This window comes from Alexandromys fortis, unplaced genomic scaffold (genome assembly GCF_014885135.2).
Source record: "Alexandromys fortis isolate MF-2015 unplaced genomic scaffold, M_Fortis_MF-2015_v1.1 scaffold_102, whole genome shotgun sequence".
Lineage (NCBI taxonomy): Eukaryota > Metazoa > Chordata > Mammalia > Rodentia > Cricetidae > Alexandromys > Alexandromys fortis.
The window spans coordinates 4796190-4820876 of record NW_026067984.1 but is presented as its reverse complement, the minus strand read 5'-3'; the positions used below and the strand labels follow the sequence as shown (position 1 = coordinate 4820876).

Sequence of the window (24687 nt, the reverse complement as noted above, 5' to 3'; positions counted from 1 at the left end):
GACAAAATTATAATAATACGAAAAAATATGGAACACCTGACTGAGTTTGGAGCCACTAGCATTCCATTTTATGTATAAGTTCCCTAATAAAGTCCTGTTTTCTGAACACATCTCAGGATCTAAACACTCTATTGAAATACTGTTTCTGAGACAGAATTATATATCCTGAGACTGAGCTGGCAGCTAGGTTTTAAGACTGCTCATCTTTTCGCTAACTTACGAAGCATCTCTTTTGGAGAACGTCTCTCCTCTTATTATGCCTGTGCCTAAGCTAACAAAATCTGACCCATCCCCAAAACTTAAAACTCATTTTTCAGCTCTTTACTCAGCATTACTAATCTCAGACACCTAAAGGCGTTAAGACCGACGCTCATCTATCTCTACCCACACTGCCACATAGTACCCAAACTTGAAAGCTACGTGGGGCAAGGTCCTGTGGATGTAGCTCAGCCAGCAAAGTACCTGCTAGAATGCACAAAGCCCTAGGTTCCATTCCCGACACTACATAAACCAGAAATGGTGGCACACACCAGTAAGTTCAGCATCCAGGAAGTCGAGGCAGGATCAGGAGGGTTAGAAGTTAAAGGTCATCCCCAACTACACAGCAAATTCAAGGTCAGCCTGGGACAAGAGAGAGAGAGTAAGAGAGGGAGGGAAGGAAAAACAGAATGAGCCAACACAAGAGCTGCATGGATATTCAGCTCTTAACCCCAAAAGCAAAGTCTGCTGCTGCCCATTTCTGAATTCTTGCTCATGAGAAACTACTAGCATCAAGCTGAAAAACATGCAAAGCATTTCCTTTTTCACGCCTCCTTCTGTGCAGCCCCCATAGTGTAAAAATGTTGGTTTCCTAGAGAAACAAGATCCTAAAGTCAGCATAATGTCTTTGTGCTAAAATATAATTTCTCCCAATCACTTGAAACAACCCTCTCTGGAGCGGTTTTCAAAAGCTTTTATGAACCATACATCTTTACAAGCATACACTGATCCTAACCCTCGTTGAGACCCTCCATGAGTAAGCAGGGTTCCCACCAAGCTAACTTCCTAATTAGACCTCCCCTTTTTACATGTTCTGACTCTAGGTCTTTAATATTTTGTTTGTATATGTTCTTTTCTTCCTGAAGGAACTCTTCCAAGGTTTGGCACGGAGACTCCGATTATTCCTGGGTAGTCCAAAGTCAACATTTCCGTAAAGAAATACATTCCCCTCTCTCGCATTTTTAAAAACATCTGTTTAATTTTACTACTAGTAGTACCACTACTACTACCACCACCGCCATGCGTGTGCAAGTGACACAAGGCAGAACAGCTCTGTAGAGTCGGTTTTCCCCTCCCACCTTTGGTTCTCTGAATCAGCCTCAAGTCCTCAGAGTTAGGCAGAAAGCACCTTTATCCACTGAGCCATCTCCTACAATTTTATGACATTTATATTGGATTGCCTCTGTCATTGGTAAGAATATTTTCATTTACACTAAGTAGAATTTACAGTGTCTTATGAAAACATAAGAAAAACAAAGCATAAGGAAAAACAAAAATGCTGGAAGATCCAAGAGAGGGCAAAGTGATCAAAGAAATGGAGGGAAAAAAAAAAACTAACAGTCCCCTAAGTTTAAGAAGTTGAGACAGCTGACAGAAGAGAAAACCAAAGTCTATGAAAGCAAGAAAACAACCCACGGTTGCTTTAGCAGTCCTTAAACTACATCTCAGAAGTCTGAGGAGGCAGGATGAAGGTAAGTGAATTGTTACACAATGCAGAAACTAATAAACTTTCAGGCTAATTACTTTAAAAAGGGAGAGAACAGGACCCAACCACCGTGAAAGGTGAGAAACTGTCAGATTTAATCCGATCCTAAATGGAGAAATTAGGATGGATGGGCAAGCCCAGGTTCCCATCCATCTCTACAGAGCATCGGACTCTGCCCACTTTCAGATGTCTGAAGGGACCAGAATTCCCAGTCTTACACTACCTATGCTCCTGGCTACGCAAGATCCCACGGTATGTTTCAGCCCTTACAGTGCTCAGTTTGGCCTTATATATGTGAAACATTACTTTTCTGTATCTCTAAGCACTCTTAAAATACCTGAAATACTTTCTTGAAAGAGTAAGAAGTTTCTCCTAAAATGACAACTGGAGCCAAGTAAGAAAACCCTTAGGCATGGCCTTCCAGTCCCTGGTAAAAATGTGCTATCACAGAAGATGTGTGACAGCAAAAGAGAAAAGAGTATTAGGGAAGAAGAGCTGGAACTAGGGCCGCGGACTCTCCCGATGTACTGAAACGCGCTGGTCCTCCTCACACTGTGCAATCTCTGGACTCGGGAAATATGGTGTCGGGGGCACCAAACTCCCGAGTGGACTAGAATGAAAAGTGGTCATCCTCTCAAGGACAACTTCAAAACAACAGTTCAGAAAGAAATTTTAAAGAGTTGATACAAGTGATTCCCACGTGGGATTCCATAGGAGTTTCCCTGAGACAAAAACCACTATGCTGGATCACAACGGGTAGCCAGGAAAATGTACAGGACAGACCTGTCCATGGGCTTTCTCGATTTCCCTTGCCAGTCAGAGTGCAGAGAGGTGCAAACGCCCACTCTTGAGACACAGCTCCTTTAAGTGAAACCCATCACTCACGCAAACTGATGCCTCTCCCCCCAGCAGGAAGGGCAGGTCTCTACCGCCAAGCGTCCCGAGAAACAGCCAAACTCCAGCATCAAGCACCCATCGGTTCCCACTTGCCACTCTAGAATGTCTCCCTCCCCTGAGTCCACTCACGCTTCAGAGACGAGCGGCGGTGCTGACAATGTGGGCTGGCTCCCTTCCTCCTTCGGGCTGAGGCGGCAGCTGCAAAAGGCTCGGCGCGGAACTGAGGAAGAAGCGGTGCTAGCGTAGCTCCAACCAGGCAACCACCCGGGTCTCTTCCGCGCTGCCGGGGTAGAGGCGGCGGCGGCGGCCCCGCTCACCGTTTTTTTCCTCTTCCTGAGTCTCTTGCAGGCTGTAGCTTCTGCCCGTCCTGGGCCACTTGTCCCGGGACAGTCACGATCGGAAAGCTCGATGATATTTTGTTTGGGTAAAGTTTCCTCTGGGCGGAGACGGCGGCCGGCCCCCCGGGTCCCCCCCGGCCCCGCTGCCCTGGGGGGCTGGGGCGGGGAGGGGGTGCCGAGAACTCCCGGGGTCCCGCCGAGGAGCCGAGGGGGGCGGCGGCGGGCCCAAGGAGAAGCCCCCCAAGAGGGGGTGAAGGGGAGGGGAGGGGAAGGAGAGGACGGCGGCGCCCGGGCCGCTCACCACAACGCCGCGACCGTCTCACATCGGGGTCCCCGCCCCCCCGGCCCGGGGGTGGCTCCTGGGCTGGGGGCCCCGGCTCATACACTCCCCGAAGGGATGCTACGGCCCCGGGCGGCCGGACCGGACGGTGGCTAAGCTGGGGATCCGGCGGGCTCGGATCGGCGCCGCCCCCGCTCCCGGCTCCCGCATGTGTCGCGGTGGCCGGGACCCCCTCCCTACACCTTGGGGGGTCCTTCGCCCCACGCCCCGGGGCGAGGCAAAAAGCCCAGCCCCTCGCGGGCGTCCTCTCCCGGCTGAGCAGCTACCAGTCCCGATCCGCGGCAGCCGCCTCCCTGCCCCCCCGGCCGCGGGCTCCGGCTCGGGCTTCGGCTCCGGCTGGGGCTCCGGCTCCGGCGTGTGCAGCAGCCGCTGCCGGCCGGGAAGGTAAGGGGGGGAGCAGACGGCGGCCGCGGCTCCCGCTGGCCCGGGCTGAGGCGAAGGTTTCGGCGGCGGCCAGTGCACGGGCGCCCGGTCTCTCGGATGCTCGCTCGCTCACTCGCTTCTCACGCTCTCTCTCACCGGCGGCGGCGGCAGCAGCGCCCGGAGCTCAGCTCGCTGTCTCCCTCGCTCTGTGCGGGGCTCTCGCCTCACTCCAGAGAGGGGCGGGAGGAGAGCGGCGCCCGGCGATGACGCAAGTCGCCTAGCAACCGCTCTCCTTCCCCCCCCTCCCTTCCCTTTCCTCTGCCGGCCTTTTCTCCCCCCCTCCTGCTCCAGACACCCCGCCCTGCGAGGCGGCGGCGCGCGCTGATGACGCCGCAAGGGAAGAGGAAGTCGAGATCCGCAAGCGGGTGGGTGCGCCTCGGGCCGCGGGACTGCTGCTGCTGCCGCCGCCGCCGCCGCCACCGCCTCTACGGCCGCGTCAGAACTAAAGAGAGGAAGGGGAGGAGCCCGGGCGAAGCCTAAGCTACCGCCTGATCTTACCCCTGACCCGAGGGCGGTGCGGAGAGCGGGCGCCGTCGCCCGTTCCCTCCGGGGCAGGTGCGGACCGCTCCTCTGGGAACGAGGAGGAGGCGCAGGCCCCGGAGCTGGGCTCGGGCGCGCACCACCCCGAAGGTGAGGCATTTTGGCCCGGAGCTGGCTCTGGAACGGCGAGACGGGTGGAAGAATTGACCTCCAGCCCTGGGGCTGCACCTGCTCCCGGGAGCAAGCGCCCCACCCTTCCCGCGGCACGGGGTGCTGGTGCGGTGCGAAGGTTTTGATGGGTGAATGAATGCCTCTCGCACCGCAGTCCCGGAACTCGGCGACAGCGGGGGAAGTGCAAGTGTTTTTGTATATCGCAGCGTGGAAGCCTGAGAGTTGTAATACACTCTCCCACCCTCTAGCCGTGAAAGGAAAGGGATGCGGCTTCACGGAGGGAGTCGCTACTTGAGGATTTTGTGGGTGGGAAAGGAGGCGGATTGCCGGGGTTGGGAAGCGGAGGGCTGAAAGCGAACCAACTCTGGGATATTATAAAGGGGATTCCTACGTTCTCAAGGAGCGGATGTAGTCTTAAAAGAATGACTTTTAAGAGTCATTCTTGCTTGTCTCTCGGATTTTTTTTTTTTTGAGCGCTAATCTTGTTCATCACAGTGCCTCTTACTATCTTCAAAAAATTTTGGCCCGCGTCTCAAGACTTAACTCAAATGTGCCCTCTGTGCGCGCGTTCTCTCTCAGTCTATTCCTCCCTCCCTCTCCTCCTCCTCTCCCCCCTCCCTACCTGTCTCTCTCCCCTTCTGTTATTAATAAATGGATTGAGCTGTTTGTCCTACAGATTCAGTTCTAGGAAATAAGTTTTAGGAAGAGCTTAGTGAAACTTAAGTTGTGGTTCTCTAGTAAAAGAATCTTCAAAATAAAAGACCACAATCCTCAGGAATCTGTCTAGAACCTGCCCTTATGAGTGGTGTGAGAATGAGGTTAAAGCAGCAGCAAAGATGAAGGGAAACCATTCCACGGTTGTGTGGCCCGACACCCTGTCCCTCCTCTGGTAGCAGCAGTGATGGATATCATAAGCGCTTTCCGTCTTTCAGCCCTGCTTGGGGAGATTGGACTAAATGCACTACCCACATATTTGGGAAGCCCGGGGTTTGCCACTGCTGCCACCACCGCATGCAAACATTAGATCAAGGAAATGTCTACAGTGATCAATCAGGGGTTCATTTTTGTTAGAAGGCTGAAAAAAAAAGTGAGTAAATGAGGGAGGAGGATGCCACAAAGGTAAGGACAGACTCACAGTTCGCCGGGAGCCAGGAGTTAAATCTCTCTCCCTCCGTGCGCTGGGTTTGACGGTCTACAAACGTGTTCCATCGCCTGCCATGTCCAACTTAAGACTCAGAGAATCCGATCAATAAGTAATAGCCGGACGTGGCGACAGCAGAAATTAAATTCAGTATAGGTTTAGAGGAGTTTAACTTTGTGGACTCTGAATGGAAAGAGTTCAAACATCAAGTTCTACAAATGAGAATAAGCTTCCAGGAAAGTGGGCACCACGCAGTGGTCAGAGGCCCGACCTGTTTTGTTGCCAAAGGTTCCACTTCAGAACCTCATCCCTGAGGATAGAATGGAACTCAGAAGAGCCCCCTCCTTAGGAATAGTAGCTCCACTAAGCTTACAGAATAAGATCCATTCCCCTCCCCTCCCAGCCTAGTAACAACTGCTGGAGAGGAGGGATTCTTACATCTCCAGCTGGTTCTGTATCCTCGCAGCTCCACATTCTGCCTATTGATGAAATGGAGAAATGCATCAGTTAAATCAGATTTCCCAACATGTAAATCAGGATCAAAAACGCATTTCAGCTAGCAGGGTTCTTTTCCTGGCTCACCAGTTTGTCATAAAGATCTGCATGCTGGGTTAAAGTATGGCAAAGGGCTTTCTGTAGAGGTTTCATAACTTCTTCCTTGAAAGTGGACTTGTATGGGAAACTAATCGATGTTTTATAATCCCATGTCAGTGGTTTCCACAGCCGAAGATTTCATAACCTAGCTTATCTGACAAAATTCCTAAAAATGCACTATAGTACATCAGTTCATTTTAAACATTTTTGTGACATGGACTTTAAACGTAGAGGGCGGTTTTGTGCTGAGTAACTATCAGAGAAACTACCCTGTAAGCAGTCATCAGGCCAATCAGTGGGGTTTTGCTAATCCTCCAGAAGCCATAAACGACCTTCCTAAACACAACTTTCCCTCCTGGAAGTTACTATTATTCAGACCTTTGTGGTAATCATTTCCTTGCTTTTCTTTATTGTTTCATCACAGGTGTTCATCCCCAAGTGTTACATTGTTTAGTTTTCCCCTCTCTTGTGAATGGTATATAAATGAGATAATATGTAATCTGTTTTGCTTACCATATTTGCTCAACTGTGCTGTAATCCATATCTTGTTCAGGCTGTTCATATAACTATAATTTGTTTTTTTAATTGCTGCATATACAATCCTCCATTGTAACAATATGTTGATGGAAGTCTGAGTTCAGTTTGAGGCTGCTATAAATGCTATTGCAAATAATTCCTTAAATCTGTATTCCATTTCATCTCTGCCAGTTTCTGTGTAATCTGTACTTGAGAGTGTATATATAAACATGAATAAATAATGTGTCACTCGATCTTTTAACATGATGCAGTCACATTAGCTACATGTGAGCGCCATTGCTCCGCACCTCACAACTCCTGACCAAACCTCAGTTTTCTCATCCTGGTCAGTGTGGGGATCTCTAATTTCAGTTTTAGCTTACATTTCCCCAGTTTACTGACTTCGTTGAGAAGCCTTCGTGTGTCTACTTTTGTATTAGTCGGGGTTCTCTCTCGGAACAGAATTATAGGAAGGGGATTTGTTGGAATGGTTTACAGGCTGTAGTCCAGCTAGTCCCAACAATAGCTGTCTACCAAGAAAGGGCCAAGCATCCAGCTGTTGTTCAGTCTGTGAGGATGAATGCCTCAGCTGGTTTGCAGTATATGCCTAGAAGTGGGCTCTAACGCCAGTGAAGGAATCAACTTGGCGAGAGCAAGCAGGCAACGAGGGCAAGCTTCCTTCTCCCGTGTCCTTCATATAGGCTGCCAGTGGAAGGGGTAGCCCAGATTAAAGGTGGATCTTTCCTTCCTCTTTGGAAGATCTGGATTAAAAGTGGATCTTTGCTGTAGGCCCATATTTCTATATGGTGTGTCAGCCAGGCTCTGAAGCCATAGGCCCCACCTAAGGTGGTCACGTAGCCTACCAGACTGGCCATCACAACCTAACAAAAGGTCAGGATGTTGTTGGTCCTTTGTAATTTGGAGGATGCCTGATAGAGATGCTGATTCAAGCCTACCTGACAGCTAGCATACAGAGGAGATAGGTAGATGCAGACGTGACAAAAAGCCATTCACCTGGTTACCTAGGAAACAATGCTAATGTATTTCCACCTCAGGACTTCATGAGGAACCACTGAGAATCACCCTCCTGATGAAGCCATGTGAGTTGTGTCTTTATTTTCGCCTCTCCACGCTGACCCAAAGAGAGATAGTTCATGTTGGAGTCTGGTCTAGAGAAATAATTGAGGGTCCAGGCTAGCACCGGACCCCGACACTTCACACTTCAAATGATTGTTAAGGAGAAATCCCATACAGGTGTACCCAGCTGCTTGAGTTAATTAATTAGTTAATTAATTACTTAGTTAATCTAAGCACATTGACACCAAAGAATAGCCGTCACAACTGTAGTGATAACAGTTGGGTTCTTCTTTGTTTTTCTGATGTGAAATCTCCGACATGCCCAAATTCTAGTGTCTTTGTAGTTCATATTTGAATAGCAAGTACAGTAATGCCACCAAATGTTATATTTGAGACAGATTCTTGTTTGTTTGGAGGTGTTTTCAGGACAGGGTTTCCCTGGCTCTCCCACAACTCACTCTGTAGACCAGGCTGGCCTCTATTTGGGGGGGAGGGGTGGGGACAGGTTCTTTCTAAAATAAGAATTGTCTTTCCTAATTACTCTATAAATTGACCATAAACTTTAAAGTAGGATACATACACGTGTATACACATATACTTACATATATTCCTTCCAAAACAATGTGTTTTTCAGCTATTAAAAGTTACTGCTTAGGGGCTGGAGAGATGGCTCAGAGCACTGGCTGCTTTTCCAGAGGTCATGAGTTCAATTCCCAGCAACCACATTGTGGCTCACAGCCATCCATAATGAGATCTGGTGCTCTCTTCTGGCCTGCAGGCAAAACCGTGTATACGTAATAAATTAATAAACATTTAAAAGCTGTTTTTTAAAAGCATTAACATCTTAGGTATAGTTTTCCTCAGTTCATTGTTTACTCTCAAAGCTTTGAGTGAAATCTCTCTTGTTCCTTTATATTTTTCTCAGACAATTAGAAGAAATAGTTTTCTACCAGATCTTTTGTATTTTTCATTTCCTTGGTTAGTAGATTTTATAAAAGTCACAATGGCTCATTCTTTCCACTTACAGTCCCTACTAAAATATATGGAATTATTTTTATAATTTCATTCATCAATTCCACGTGCACTGTGACATACCACCCAATATTCAACTTATTATTTCTTATCTCAGCTCTTTGTTAAGACTCTGATATTTTAAAGCTGGAGGAAGCTGGGGCCTTGAGAAATGAAGTGATTTACCCAGAGTCAGGAAAGCAAGTAAATAGGAAAGCTAGCTCCACCCCGGGTCTTCAAAAAAACGCCATTCTATCACAGTGACTCAGTCTTCTGTAGGAACAGAGCAAACTGATTCCCAGATCTATAGAATATTGTTCAGTCCCACGTAGCAAAGCTCTGAGTGGAACAAGCTTCCTTCTGACCTAAGTGTTTGGGGATCAGTGAAAGACTAGGAGGACTCCCTGGGAAGGAGGACAGTCGAGGGAGATGATCAGTGAAAGACTAGGAGGACTCCCTGGGAAGGAGGACAGTCAAGGGAGATGAAATGGGAATGTAATCAGTAAATAGCGTGAGATTACTTTTTAAAGATTAATAATGCTTAAAATAGATTAATAGGAAACTCACTTTAAAAATGAAATGTTTTTTCCCCTCTGCCCTTCGACTTAGAACCAGTCCACTATATTCCCTGATACATGTGCAAAGAAATTGTCAAAAAGAAGGAGGCAGAAAGCTGACTTGGTGATCGTGCTGGAGGGTGGCAGCCTCAAAGACATTTTAAGAGCATGAAATCCACCCAGGGAGCCTGCAGACTGAGAGCACTCTCTGGGTGGCTTTTCTCATTTGGGTTCGCAAGAGAACTTGATTCTGAAAAGTAAGTGATAAATGGTGACTGGTTTCAATTTTTAACGCAGTAAAATAACTGAATCATTTGTACTCATTCATAATCTAGCCTTAAAACCCCAGAGGCATCTCATTCAGGGTATAACCACTTGGTTTTACCTCGTCATGAAATAGGTAACAAAATCCAGCCACTGCTTTTAAAATGTTGAGTAAAACTGCCTTAGTAATGTATACAAATATTAAGATAAGTCACTTCACTGTTACTTTGTGGCACAAAGGCTTTAGAACATCTGGTTTGTGATTCAGAACTTAAATGCTGAATTTACAGGAAGTTGTAAGAGCACTTGTGCAAATATTACTAGTGCACACTCATTTTTACCTCCAGATTGCCACAATTTGTGGAAAGTAGAAGAGAGTGTTGTACACAGAACATTCGCATTTGCTTGACAAAGTCACACTTCTCTCTGCTTCCTAGCAGTTGGCAAAGTGCAGGAGGTAAAAATGCAATGAGAGAGAAAAATGGGCCAAGGAGATAACTTCTCTGATAGAGATGCCTGCTACCAACCCTGCCAGTCTGACCTCAGTCCCGGCAACCCACACAGTGGAAGGAGAGAACGGCCACAAGCTGCCCGCTCTAACTGCGGAGTGTGTGTGCGTGTGCACGCGTGTGTGCGCACGCGCGCGCGCGCACACACACACACACGCTCAAAGTAACATTTTATTTCACCCCTCCGTTTGTGGAGTTTATAGCCTAATGCCTAGAATGTGACAGGTTGAATAGTCAACCCTCACTACTATCTTTTAAAACTGTTGATTAAGCCGCACTTGGGAGGCAGAGGCAGGCAGATCTCTGAGTTTGAGAAGTGAGGTTCAGGACAGCCAGAGTTACACAGAGAAACCCTGTCTCAAAAACAAAACTTGTTGATCGGCAGTCTCTGATGTATTCTCTGAGTAAATGACTTATAGCTTTTGTCCTCCTGATAAGCAAAGATTTAGTGGAAACGTTTATTTGTTAATTTTAACATTTATGCTGATTTCTAAAACTACAAAGAGCAGAGTACTGTGACTTCATACCCTGCCCACCTAGTTCAGGCATTACCATTCGACAGTTCAGGTCTTGAAGTACTTCAGCAGGAAGTGCTCAGGAAGAGGATGCACCTGTACCTAACCCTCGTCTTTGATCCTCCCTAAGAAAAGTAACAAAAAAAAAATCTGTCTCACTTCAGTTCATAATTAATTTTTCCTGTCCTGCCATTGCTTCCCATGGCTTACCACCCAGCCTGGGTCCAGTCAAGCGTCACACAAAGCATTCTTCAGTTGTGTCTTCTCAGAGGAGTTCAAACTCCCTCTGCCAATACCTTCTGCCTTCTCACCCTTTTCTACAGCCTGCCGTTCTAGTCTATGGAGCAGTTTGAGTTTTTAGTGAAAGATTATCTGTTTTCTTCAGTGGCTTTGCACTTATTTCTGATTTAAATGATCATTTAAAAGGGCTAAAAGCTCATTTAAATCTTTGCTTTAAATGGTATTAAAGAAGCTTTGGATGTCTAACTGTTGAGAAGAGCCGCTGAGTTATGAGCACCCCTATTCTCTGAAAAGAATCTGTGCATCTCTTGGGCACTGCTTCCTTCAATCTCTTTCCAACATGCTTTCCATGGAAGACCTATATTGTTCTTCCAGGCACACCTTAGTACTACTTCTTTTTCTGTCCTTGAATTGACCTTCCTAGGATCCTCTCAAGAGCATCTCGTATTCTCGGTGTGTCTGTTGGTGACCAGAGCAAAACCTACAAGGATTCCCTTTGACTATGCCCCTTTACCCTCTGCCTAAAAGCTTACCACCACAGCCCAGCGCCACCATCTGCCTCTGCTGCATCATCACATTGAGTTACTGTACCTACCTGATCGTAGGAAAGGAAAGGAAATCGCTTTTATCAATACTGTATCACTTAATTTTCAGAAGTCTCATAAAGTAGGCGAAGAGCCTACATTTCCCAGCGTCCTTCACAGTTAGACTGGGCCATGCGCAGTTAGCCTTGCAGCTAAGACTTGGCATCTTATCAATAAGTTCTTTTACTAACTGCCATTCTTAACTCCAAACCTAAAGGCTGCTGTATCACTAAGAACTTCATCCCTACAAGTCTTCTCATGAAATAATTGGTGATTTCTTCCCGCCTGTCATGGCAGAAACAGAAGACATTCAGGTAGTGTGCCACATGTGCAGGAACTGGCCTCTACCACTGTGTGCTGAGGTGTTGTCCTTGAGTACAGACAGTGAGCATAAAGAAATCAAGTGAGTGTGTGCGCTCTAACCTAGTGAGCCTGGGCTGCATCTGCCTTGTGACCTGATAGGACAATGCTACCCACTTTGGTGATGCTAGGTTACAGAACCATGAGTTTGGAATTGCAACCTAAACAATAAAGAACTTGTAAGACAAGACTCAGGAGGCAAGGCTGTAGAATCCAGAGTTGGATGCCAGCCTTGGTTTCATAGTGAGACCCTGCCTTTAAAAGCTCTAAAAACATTGGCTCTTCTGTAATAGGTGCTACGTTAAATCAGCTCTCTTTCAGGAAGGTGTTTTTCAACAAACAAGTTTCCGTTTCAAAGATGTACTGTTTGGGCACTCCAGGGTTAGCATCTCCCTCTCTAGCCAAATAAAAGTCAGTCATGGCCTACTGTTTTACATGAAGGAATTCACATGAGAAGTTCAATGCCAGCTATCTGCCCCACGGCCAGCATCCTCACACTGCTCCAACGCCGGCACCACGGCTGCGCCGGCACCACGGCTGGCGTCCTCACACTCTTCCGACGCCGGCACATGAGCTGGACACTACTGTTCTTTCGCTTCATAACCAAAGACTGTTCTACCCAGCCGCCTTTTAGGTTTAGAGGTAAGAAGAATGGCAGTTAGTAAAAGAACCTACTTGGAACTTAGGGAACATCTTCTAAATCTACATCAGTTATCTGGGAGGTAGATGGTTCAGTGACTAAAACATTGGGGACCAGAGTTTAAATTCCCAAAACCTACGTGAGAAAGTCATGTCGGTACGGCTACCCACCTACAGTTCTAATGCTCAAAAGATGGAGCGCCGATTCCTGGACCAAGCCAACCAGCCAAACTAGCCTTATTGTCAAGCCCTGCGTTCACTCCATGAAGGTGAAGAGAGATCAAAGCAGACTCATGTCAACCTTGGGCCGCAACACGCATGTACACACAGCCACACAAATGAGCAGGGGAGAGGATCCACATCAGATTCAGTTTCCCTAAAACTGTTGGCCAACTGCTAGTTCAGGGAATCTCTCAGCAACTGTATCTCATTGTATCTTCTTCAGATGACACATTTGTTGCTCTGAACCTTAGGTTCTCCTCAAATCTCCTTAAAGCAGTCTGAAACACAGATTCCTTTCAGTGTATTAAGTAACAATTCCCCATTCTCCTTTTCTCATAAACACATGCACACAACCCACCACACTTGGGATTAATGAACGGTGCAAATTACACAACTGCCATAAATATATTGACGGTTATGGTTTCTCTTCCTACAAGTTCGCCCCGAGGAGGGCATTGCTATGCAGTTCCATAATCCCAGCATTCAGGAGTTGGAAGCCTGAGGATGAGGAGGTGATGGCCAGCCTGGACTATATAGTGAAACTTAAAAATAGAAGAGGAGGAAGGGGAAGATGAGGAGGGAACGTTGGCTGACAGGGAGTCCAAAACTGATGCAGATGCTCACTGACACCATCTGGTACCCAGGTGTGTCCATTTCTTCTCTCCACTGTGTAGCCATACACCAGAAAGAAACACAGAAAGGGAAGATGATGGCAAGAAAGACACAATAGTTGGGAACTTCCCTTGGCAATAGAAGCTCCCAGTGTGGCTTGTTTGCATTTTGATAGGACGCTCAAAAACTTGACTAGAACCAAGTACACCTTCAAAGCCTTATCCCCACTGACCCACCTCAGGGTAACTGGGCATCACCTCCTTAAAGTCTATAACATCCCAAATACAGCACCACCATCTGAGGACCCAGCTTTCGAACACAGGAGCCTGAGGAGGCAGGGGCAGCATTTCACATGCAAACCTAAACCCAGGCTCTCTCTCTCTTCCTTTGGCATTTGTTTCCTGTTGACATTTATCATCTAATTGACAAGCAACAAAAAGCTGCTAATCCAAAAAAGTCACAATCATGTTGATTCTTTCCCCAGGTTTCCAGTACACTTTCATTTAGACCTCACTGGCATGGTGTCTTGAGGTAATGCCCTGTTCCTAATACAGCTGAGAAAAGTTTTGTCTGGGCACTATTGCCCAGAGATTGGAGGTCTATAAATGAGGGAAATGGGAAAGTAGAGAGATGGGTAGAAAATTACCAGACACCAAAGGGCCAAGATCTCCCCTAGAGATGAAATACTGTTGTCTACCCCTAGAAATGCTTTTGTTCTAGAGAGCAGCTTTCTTCCTGTGCTTTACACAAACATGTCGTTGGAGAAGCTGCTCTTTTTTCCTGAAGGTTTAGTTTTAGGATCATCTTTCAATAAATGGCTTTGTGGTCTCCAGGTGGCTGACTTTTAGAATTTTGTATTGTTATTGAAAAACACTTTTATACTGCATCTTAAGACTTTTTTTTTTGACTCAAGTAAAAGACTGTTTATATCTTCCTTTTCAAACAAAAAGTATTTTTGCAAGACAGCTTTATCTTGAACAGTTTAGGAATAAGTTGTCAACCATATATCTTCTTGCTCCAAATGCTTAAAGGAATCTGTGTATGGAATTCCTGTTAATAATCATGATTAGGAATCAAAGTCTTGCTAGTATAATCCTAAGACCTCCCTAAATTCAGTTATTCTCCCCATATCATTGCACGCCTTCTACATGACAAGGAGCCCCTTCAGAATGTGTTGTATTTAATTGCCCCATCTTTCAACTCTCCCATCTAAAAAATCTTTGGTTTTCATGACCTTGATCTTTTCAAGATGACAACTAACAATTTTATTAAATATCCCTCAGCTTCACCCTGTTTGTGTCCAGCAAAAGCATTATCAAAATAGCACCACATTCCCTCTGCATCAGGTGACAATTTTAATTTCACCTAGTACTGGTGGCATTGATTTCAGTCCCTCGACTGAAATGGTGTCTGGCAGCCTTCCTCACAAGGAAGCGACTCCAGGATGAAGCTGCTGAATTTTTTACGTGAAATTAGTAACTAATTTTTAAGCAAACATTTTACCTCTCTGCTCATATTATAGTCATCAGACTTCACCCTTTTTGTTTTACTAGCATGGGTTATCATTTTTATTTTGCTCAGCCAGTGGGCTATTGACCTATTAGTATTAGTGATGGTTTTGATGCTCAAATTGACCCATATTTAGCTAGCAGAATCTCTTTAATATGAATTCTATCATTTCCGACCATTCTCCAAATATTTATTTGTTACCCTTATTAAAGGCTTTTTTTTAATTATGTGAACAAGGTTGGGGGATAATGTACAGGCATGCATTGAGTCTTCAGAGTCCAGAAGAGCTGAAATTACAGGTGGTATTGAACCACCTCATTCGGGCACTGGGAACCAAACTGTAGTCCTCTACAAGAGCCTCAACCACCAAGCCGTCTTCTCCAGCCCCCCCCCCTTTTTTTTTACACTGTACGGATGAATGTTAAAGCGTGTGTATAGTCTGGAGGAGCTGGTTCTCTTCCACTATGTAGGTTTCAGGGATTGAACTCAGGACATCAGACTTGACAGCAAGCTTGCCTTTACCTGCCGAGGCATCTCCCCAGCTCTGAATATTCACTCCCTTTCAAACCCAGCAAGGTGTTTCAGGCTCATCTTGTACTTTCCTTGTCCCGGTGACGGAATCAGTCATTTCTCCAAGGAGTATGTTGCCAAGCAAATTACAGGACAATCCGATAAACTTGAATTTCAGATGAATAATGAATAAATGTTTGGTATAGATATGTTTCGTGCAATAAGCTTATATGCAAGAAATGTTTGCTATTTATTATTTTTGGCTAAATCTGGCACCCAGTCAAGAAGCCCTTGTTTGTCCTCTCAAGTGACAAACAGTACTTGGAAGCCAAGATCTCTTCAGAGCTGATGGTTGCAGCTTCCATTCCTAACTCTTGGACTCCTGGATGGAGAATAGGTAACACATGCACGAAGACGTCACTCGTGCGTACCGTACAAAGAGATGCCATGACACGTTGCTTCCCATGACTTCACGTGAACTGGCAGCTACTTTGGGCCCAACAGTGCATTGGTTTTTCTCTAGTTCTTCCTCTTCATATCCAACTCCATTCTCCTATGCTGAGAAATCTGGCTACAGTTATCCCTAATACATCCATTTACTTGATTATCCCATTGGCAGCCACGACCCTCCTCAGCCTGACCTCTACGCCAGGCCATTCCCACAAGAAGATACCTTACCCCCAGTTGGGGCCTTCCAGCTCACCCAGCTTACCCCCAGAGTGCAGGGATTAGATGTTCCCTCCATAGGTCTCTTCCTAGCTCAGTCTCTGACACCCCACGCTACGCCACAGAGACATCTCCAGAGTGACTGGCTGACACCTCCTTACCTCCCCCTAAGCACCAAGTCTTGTATGAGTGACACCTAAGAAAATGCTGTTATGTTGCCCTCCACGCCTGCTTTTTGAATGGGGAAGCCACTGAATCAGCCGCTGGAAGGGAGGCTACCTAGGGAAATTTTGATTCATTTGCACTGAACTGAAAGTAACCAATATTTATTGACTAATAGCAAAATTCAAGAGAAGTCAAAATTAGAAGCAGACCTACCTGGTCAGCAGCCTGTGTCTGTTTATGCTTCCTCCCGAAACCCCCAAAGGTAACAATAGAGGGATTTTTTTTTAAGCTACAAAAAGTACTAAGAAAACAAAAAATTGTGATGATTGCAGAGAGTGAATGTCAGAAAATTCTAGGAGCCAGAACACGGTGGACATCAGGAGGATCTGACTCGGAGACAAAGAGGCCATGGCTTGAGCTCCCACAAGTATGGGGCAAGAACAAGCCAGTCCACCAGAGCACACGCAATTGTCACAGAGACCGACAGCCACTGCAAGGAGAATTAAGCCAAACGAGGACAGCATCAAAGGATGTGCTAACACGAAGTGGCGCCGGGAACTCATGAGGCCTCAACCACAGACACAAGGAACTCGGACAACTAAGGGATGCTCAGAGCAGGAGAAAGAGGCTCCCACAGGGAAGAGCACACCAGTGGGTTATCCAGCCTCAAATGGTCAACCCTGGAAACACGCAAGTCATATTATGCAGATTGAGCAGGTTGTATTTGTGTATTTAGGAGTGTGTGTGTGTGCATACACATGCGCATATATATTAAAGAAAAAGAGGCCATGAATTTGAAAAAGAGCAAGGGGGATAGATGGGAGGGTTTGGGAGAAGGAAAGAGGAAGAGTAATTACATTGTAATCTCAAAAAAAGAAAAAAACATTAATGGCCATCAATGATCACCAGATATTTGAAGAAAGTCTAATGTGGAAGTTCAGAAAATAAGAAGCTAAGACAATAAGTAAGGAAAGAGGGCATCAAGGTTGCGACACATGTATATTAATGTATATTAAATAAAAGGAGGACGAGGGATATAGCTCCGTTTGTGGTACTTGCCTAGTGTACACAGAGCCCTGGGATCAATGCTGTATCCCAGAGCTCCAGATGTACAGGTAGGAGGACCAAGGTTCAAAGCCATCCTCTTGGCTACATAGCACCTCTGCAGCCAGCCTGGACTGCATGAGACCCTATCTCAAAAAAAAAAAAAAAAGGTTCTATAAAGGTGATAAATATATACATAATACAATATATAATGTACATAATACACACATATACATATGTATACATATATAATAGACATAATACAATAATGGAGATAAATATATACATGTGTATAGATAGATAGATAGATAGATAGATAGATAGATAGATAGATAGATAGATAGATAGATAGATAGTTAAAGGTTCATCTTTAATAGTAGGAAATTAGCAGATTATGTCCTGAAGGAAAAATTAAGACCCATCTGAATAAGCTTATAGATGCTAATACTAAGAGGGCTGTCCTAATAGTTGAAAACGGCCCCTAAGGCAGCCACATTAGATGAAGGAAAAAGTGCCCTCACTGACTGTGGATAACATGTGAGCCTCATAAAGCCGGGAAAAGGCAACGGCTAATTTTTCTTTACATGCCCTCTACTATTTTGATAAAATATAATTCAAATTAAAAGTTAAGTATGTCTAGCTTGACAGGTCTTAATAAACCATACCATGAAAAGCAGCACAAAGTCATGGCAGGGAACCGAGAGGCGGCACCCAGCCAGCCGTTCACGGCTTAGGACGCAGCGCAACAGGATTACAGCTGGGGTCGTTATACTTGCCGGGCTGCGTTAGTTTGCTAGGGATTCCTTAGCAAATTTCAGGGCCTTAGACGACTTGAGCAACAGAACCGTGTTTTCTCACAGTGTTGGTGGCTAAGGTGTTGGGTTCAGTGACCATGAGACCTCTCTCCCTGGTGTGCAGATGTCTGCCTTCTCCCTGGTCTCTTTGTGGGTGTGTCTTAGGCTTTACTCCATCCTCTAACAGAAACAGCTGGAGCACTGGGTTAGGGCACTACTCTGCCACCACTTCCAAAACCTTATCTGTAAATACAGATATATCCTGAGCTCTTAGGGGTGGGTTCCCAATGTAGGAATTTTGAATCTTAGCAAGTCACTAAGACAGCTGCCCCGTCCCCCATTTTCCTCTAGAAAAAAAATTTTTTTTAGCTCTAATAGCTAGGCTCATGTTCGAATGTAAGTTAATACATTTATGTATGATAAGAGGCAAAAGCCGAGACTCTCCACTGCTCTTTTCCCTTCCGAGTCAAAGTTGAAGTTTATTAAGAAAACTAACACATATTTAAGAGAGGGCTTCACACACAGACAAGAAAACAGTGATTGTATACACCCCAGGCTGCGTGAGCTTCTTCAGAAAAAGAGTCATTATTTTAAGACGGGCGCCACTACTCTGGCAAGAGGCACGAATCTTAAACACCAGAAAAAATACATTTTACATCTTAGATGTCTTCCTGGGAAAGATCTTAAAACATTTTAAGATGCGTTTTAGAAACGAAAGGGAGCAAAACGCAGGATTTCCATCAGCTCTCCCTTGTCTCAGACAGAGAGACATTTCGTGGAAGAATCTACTCTTCTCTTTCCGTCTTTTTCCTCTACCACTGCCTGATGCACGGCCCAGGCGCCCTGGCTGCCTGGTGTTTACAGAGCGGCAGCCTGCACTGCCCATGTCTCTGCCATGGCTCCTCGGCACTCCGGCTTTGAAAGGCAGAGGTCCTGCTTTCTGCACGGCCTGCCAACCCCTCCCCAATAACCAAGTGGATCCGTCCCTCTCACCCCCCCCCCCAGGTCCTCCCTGTGAACTCCTTTTCTGCATTCATGCTGTCCTGGGGACTCTTTTCAGGACTCACCAGGGGGACTCAAGGCACTTGCTTGAGGAGGTCTGTAGTGGGAGCCAGGGCAATGGTACAAACCTGTAGTACCAGCTACTAAAAAGGCTAAGGCAAGAGGATCACCTGAGCTCAGAATTTCTGGTCAGTCTGAGCCATAGTAACATTCCTCTCCAAATAAACTATTTTAAAAAAAAAAAAAAACGAAACAATATATCACTATGTAACCCTGGCTAGCCAAGAACTTGCTATATAGAGCAGGCTGGCCTAGATCTCACAGAGATCCACCTGCCTCTGCCTCCAGAATGCTGGGATTAAAGGTGTGTGCCACTACATCTGGCTAAATACATATTTTTAAAGACTTAAAAAAACAAAAAAGCTCTCCTGTCGGCGGCAGCATACACTTTTAATTCCAGCACTCAGGAGGAGGTAGAAGCAGGAGAATCTCTGTGTACAAGGCCAGCCTGTTTTACAGAGTGAGTTCCAGGACAGCTAGGGTGGGTTAACAAAGAGAAACTCAATCTCTAAAAACCAAAGGGGGGAAAATAAGTGCAAATAATGATTCATAAAAAGGAGTCCATGAATTTGAAGGAGAGAAGGGAGGGGTATATGGGAGGGTTTGGGGGGAGGAAAGGAGACATAAGGTTATAATTCAATTACAATCTCAAAAATTAATTTTCACATGTTAAATAAAAATAAGAATAATTGGAAACAAAATAGGATTGTTCAGTTTATTTGTTTTTCTGATATCACACTGTAATATGGTTCTTATAGCTTTAACAGTAACTTCCTGGATGCAAAGATACAGGCATGCAGTGCACACTCAGCACCATCCACTCACCCAGTGCACACTCAGCACCATCCACTCACCCCGTGCACGCTCAGCGCCGTCCACTCACACAGTGCGCACTCAGCGCTGTCCACTCACCCAGTGTGCGCTCAGCACCTGTCCCAGACAAGCTCTGGGTACCAACTCTGTGGCCTCAATTTTCTTTTTTCATGTTTCACTTCTTTTATTAAAAAAAATGCAGCTGTGTTCAAAACATCGGAAGAGAGAAAAGTGACGTAGAAGAACGTACATGGCAGACAGCCTGGTAGCCAAAGAGGATAGGAACTATGGTTGAGACAAAGAATTTCAGACCACAAAGAGGGAAGAAGGTATAATAGTGACTATTTCTCAATTTAAAATGTTCCTTTTTACAAGTCCATAGTAATCATCTTAAATAATTAATCTCATGGTGTTCATTTCTCATTCTCAGAATTGTTGTCATAAACATGTGCATATTATACATATAAAATTTAACATATCATATATAACCCCTTTCCAGAGTTTCCTTATCATTCAATTACAGATTCTTTCTGTAGCTTAGATGAAAAGAATTGTCTATTTGTGGGCATTCACATTCTCTGATTTAATAACCATTTTTGACAGTCCCCCTTTGTGGACCTAAGACTTTAAAATAAAATTCATGAAAGTGTTCAGTGACAAATAGGGGAACTCAGTATTTTTTGTGTGTGTGTGTGTGTTGATGTATTGATCGAATACTTGATTATTCAATTCATTTCTTTGAGCATCATGATATCATCCTATGTAGTCTATTTTCTAATCTAGTTAAAACCGGTTTGGTTCTCAAGACTGTAAATATAGGTAATAGTACCCAAAGCCTCAGTGTCGAAAGGGAGAGAAACACAAAGCCCGGAATAACGTTGTGTTTCCAACTGTCTGTTTTGTCTCATAATATAATCCATTTTTAGCACTATCTAGGTCTTGCCGGAGGAGAAATACAAGCAGATGCAAATGGCTCAAGAAGTACTCCCTACGTAAGAGGAGAAATTCCTGGCCTTTAAATTAGCATAAATTAGCCTCCTGTGCACCTGGGAAGTTAAAACTGCCACTAACGACAGCAGTGATCCACGGCCTTAGCCCCATCTTAAGGGTAAACAGAAATGGGAACAGGTATAAAACGTAAAATTTCGTTAAATGCCATAGAAGTGATCGCAGCCCAGGAACCTAACACGTATAAGCCCTACGTACGTCGTAGCGTCGTTGTAGTGTGCCTATCTGGAAGGGAGAACATGTCCAATGGCAGTAGAGATACCGTCTGTTTTGATGCTCATCAGCATTGCTCCTGATTCAGAAATTTCCTTTTGAAAACGGTAAGTGCAGTTGTAGATTTTACTACTCTCAGTAGTCAGGAATGGATTGAAAGGCCTTAGCTACTTGCTAGGAAGGAAGATGCAGGTACATGAACAAAGAAAGTCCAGAGTGAAGAAAACAACAAAAGGTAAAGATCTCCTTTTGTTCTCTCTCTCTCTCTCTCTCTCTCTCTCTCTCTCTCTCTCTCTCTCTCTCTCTCCCTCTCTCGCTGGGAATGTAATCCAGAGTTCATATTAAATATGTTAAATATGCACTCTAACACACACAGAGATGGAGAGGGGCGAGATAGAAGTTATTCCTGGGAGATTCTCTACCTTTTTTTGAGACAGAGTCTCTCCCTGGCCAGGAGCTTGCCAGTATCGAACTCAGGGCCTCCTGCTTGCGAGGCGAGCATTTTACAGACTGAGCTGTCATCTTCCCTGCCCTGGGCAAAGCCTAATGGTGTGAAATTGATGCTTTAGGGTCCAAAGGCTTAGTTCTACTACTTACCATCCAGGAGAGTCACCTTCATCATTTTTCTCACCTCTAATACAGCATGAATATGTGGGCTGTGATAATTCCTATCCTTCCCAGGAAACAGAAATAACGAAGATAAAATGAGGTAAGGAGAAGCAAAAGGAATTTGCAATGTCTTATTATCATCTGTATTCACCTCCTTCCCAGGAGAAATGCAGGCTGCTCAACAGGTACCCAGAGAAGTATTTTTCAGGTTTTTTTTTCCCTATATTTTCAGTTTATAATTCAACATTAGATGTGGGCTTGGACAACCGTAACTATGTGGATTGGTTTCCGTCTCGGCACACAAATGTTGGTGTGCACTGCACAGCTACTGGGCTCAGCATTCGGGGCAGGGTTAATAGGTAGAGAAGGTAGACAGGTCTTGTGATAGACACATAATTCTATGTATATGCTATATAATAAATATACAACACGTATTTATTAATATATAGGAAAATTGTAAATGGTTCGGTTTACTAGAGAGATAGCTACTCAACCAGATGGGCTGTTTATTTTCAAATGAGCAAATTTCATAAACAAAAGAGATTTCCAAATTAAAACATTGAGGAACACTTTGTTAGCTGATAAAAGGTAGGTACAATTTCTTCAACTTATTCTGAAATGTGTTCATTTATGCTGCAAAGAAAGTATTAAAAATATGTTGAGCTTTACCTTCAGGACTAAGATCAGCCACAACACAAATGTCACATAAAATCCAGATTCTGGAAGTCTCTGCACTGTGCAGGTGAACATCATTCTCAAGAAGAGGCAGAGACCTGGAAAGGGAAGAGCATCACACCACAGGCTGAGTGACCCAGAGACAGCACACTCTGGTCCTGGCATTCGGATATTTTCCAGAAGTTTCCTCCCATAGAGTATGTGTACTTCCAATCATTCAACAATCCAAAGGGACTTTTTCTTTCATTTGGAAATTATCCTGACCATCCTCTGAAAGAATGAGCAGATGAGAATACCAGTCCTATCTTGGCACTAATATAAATGTCATTGTGTTTTAAATTCAAATTCATTGCAGACAATATAAGGAAGGAATTGACCTTTTGTGTTAGCTTTGTATTGCTATAATCACTAATTAAAGTTCCTAAATGATTTGGGAGGTAGTTTCCCATAGTTATTTAATTCAGTTTTTTTGTGTGCTCACTAACTATTCTTGTTATACTGTGTGTAGTAACATGGGTGCACATTGTTACTGTTAATTATTGTTATTATATGTGTATGTGAGTCACATGCTAAGGTAACCATGTGGGGATGAATATGCAGCATTATGGAGTCGGTTCTCTCCTCCCACCAGCACACATGTTCTGGGAACCACACTTGGGTCATCAGGCTTGGGCAGAAACCCGTTGAACTATCTCAACAGCCCTTAATCCACGATGTAAGCTCTTTGCTCAGTTCCAGGCTCTTGCCATTACTTATGTGAAAATCAATACGTAAGCTGCCTTCTGTGTCTTTGACATGACTCCAGTAGCCCCGAGGGGCTTCACTGACATCTGATATGGTAACATGCTCTGAGTACAATTGTACAACTCCTGCCCCCTCCAATCTCTTACATTTCATGCCCAGAACTATAATCATTCTATTCTCCACATATTCTTGGTCCCTTCTTTCGGAAAACAGAAATCAGTAGTCACAAGTCTGGGTATTATTTGACAACCACCCTTGATTTTCTGTGAAGGCAGAGACACGAGGGAGCTAAGTGGACCTGCAGGAACTCGCTAGGGACACGTGGCAATCCAGGTGTGATTGTCCTATCACAGACATTGAGTTTGCTGTTTACTTGTGGGGAAGGGAAGACAAGAAGGAAGGGCCAGGAGGGTGGCTCAGCAGTTAAAGCACCTGCCAAGTGAGTGCAAGGAACACAGTTGGGATTCCCAGAACCCCATGCAAATGCCAGGCGGGCATAGCAGCCAGTCTGTAACTCTAGCCAGGAGACAAAGACAAAGGATCCTGAGAACAAGCTGTCTAGCAGCAAGACTAGCCCTATCTGCAAGCTCTGGGTTTGACTGAGAGGCCTTGCCACAAGAATAAGGCCAAAGCACAATCGAAGAGAACTCCTAACATGAACCTCAGTCCCCCACACATAGGCACACCTACGCTTCCGTGTCCACCTACATATGAGACCACATATGGGATAAAACACATTTACACATCACACATACAAACACCTGTGTTTGAGCTGTGGGCCGGGAGATTCAATCATCGGGTCGTCAAGGCCTCCAGAAATTTACCCTGTGGATGCTGAAGGCGGGGAGAGAGGAGCCCTGAGGAATGGAGCTGGGTTAGGAGCCGGTCTGAAAAGGTGCCACCCTGGAATAACGCTGCTCCAGGCAAGTGCGCAGGTGTAGCTCCTTTTAAAGAGAAGACAAGGAAAGGAAGCAGCAAACTCCTAGAGCGTGTTCTGGGCGGACTTACTGGGTGCCGGGGTTGGAATAGCTTCCTGCCCGCGTGAGCTGGGCCGTGCCGAGGACGGACATGAGCGGAAGTAAGAGTGTTAGGAAATACTGGGCGGGCAGCTCTTAGGAGAATCTTATCTCCCTGGTATATTTTAACTCTTTGCTTCTTCTACACTCGGGAATTCCTAGGAGCAATACGCCCTCTTCACATATTTTATATCCTATTAATATTTATTAAACAGAGGAAATGAGAGAACAATCTAAGCCAATGTTCATAAAGTAATACCATAGTATTTTTTTTCTAAAGAGAAGGGTTTATTTGTGGAAGAGTGTTTATTCATACATGTGTGTTGGATGTATGCATGCATGCACATGTATGTGTGGATGCCTAAAGAAACCAGAGGACGGTGCTGGTTACCCCAGACCTGGAGTTCCAGGCAGTTGTGAACCACCTGGTGGGATGACAGGAACTGAACACAGGTCCTCTGCCAAACCAAGCTCTCTGAACCACTGAGCCCCCTCTCCAGCCCAGTACCATATCCCGTTTTAAATCTTTATAAAAGTCTTACTTACTACTTTTATTTTATGTGTATGAGCATTTGGCCTGCTTGTATGTAAGTGTGCCATGTATGTGCCTGGTGCCCATGAGGGC

The 24687-nt window shown here is 45.1% G+C and overlaps 1 protein-coding gene and 1 long non-coding RNA gene across 11 annotated transcripts in view; both read right to left on the bottom strand.

The window, feature by feature from the left end:
• Fbxw7 (F-box and WD repeat domain containing 7) overlaps positions 1 to 3077 on the bottom strand; it is a 134452-nt gene extending 131375 nt beyond the window's left edge. For 8 of the 10 annotated variants that reach the window (XM_050158769.1, XM_050158767.1, XM_050158771.1 and 5 more), the window contains exon 1: positions 2771 to 3077. The gene's annotated coding sequence lies outside the window, so the exon portion shown is untranslated. Of the gene's footprint in view, positions 1 to 530; positions 622 to 2770 lie in introns of all 10 variants that reach the window. The other 2 variants (XM_050158768.1, XM_050158773.1) reach the window with 1 other exon arrangement.
• Positions 3078 to 8341: 5264 nt separating this feature from the next.
• LOC126511605 (uncharacterized) lies at positions 8342 to 24078 on the bottom strand. Its single transcript, XR_007594750.1, has 3 exons — positions 23871 to 24078; positions 22297 to 22400; positions 8342 to 8493 (listed from the first exon to the last, which is right to left on the bottom strand). It is a non-coding gene; the product is annotated as an uncharacterized lncRNA (long non-coding RNA).
• Positions 24079 to 24687: the final 609 nt, after the last annotated feature.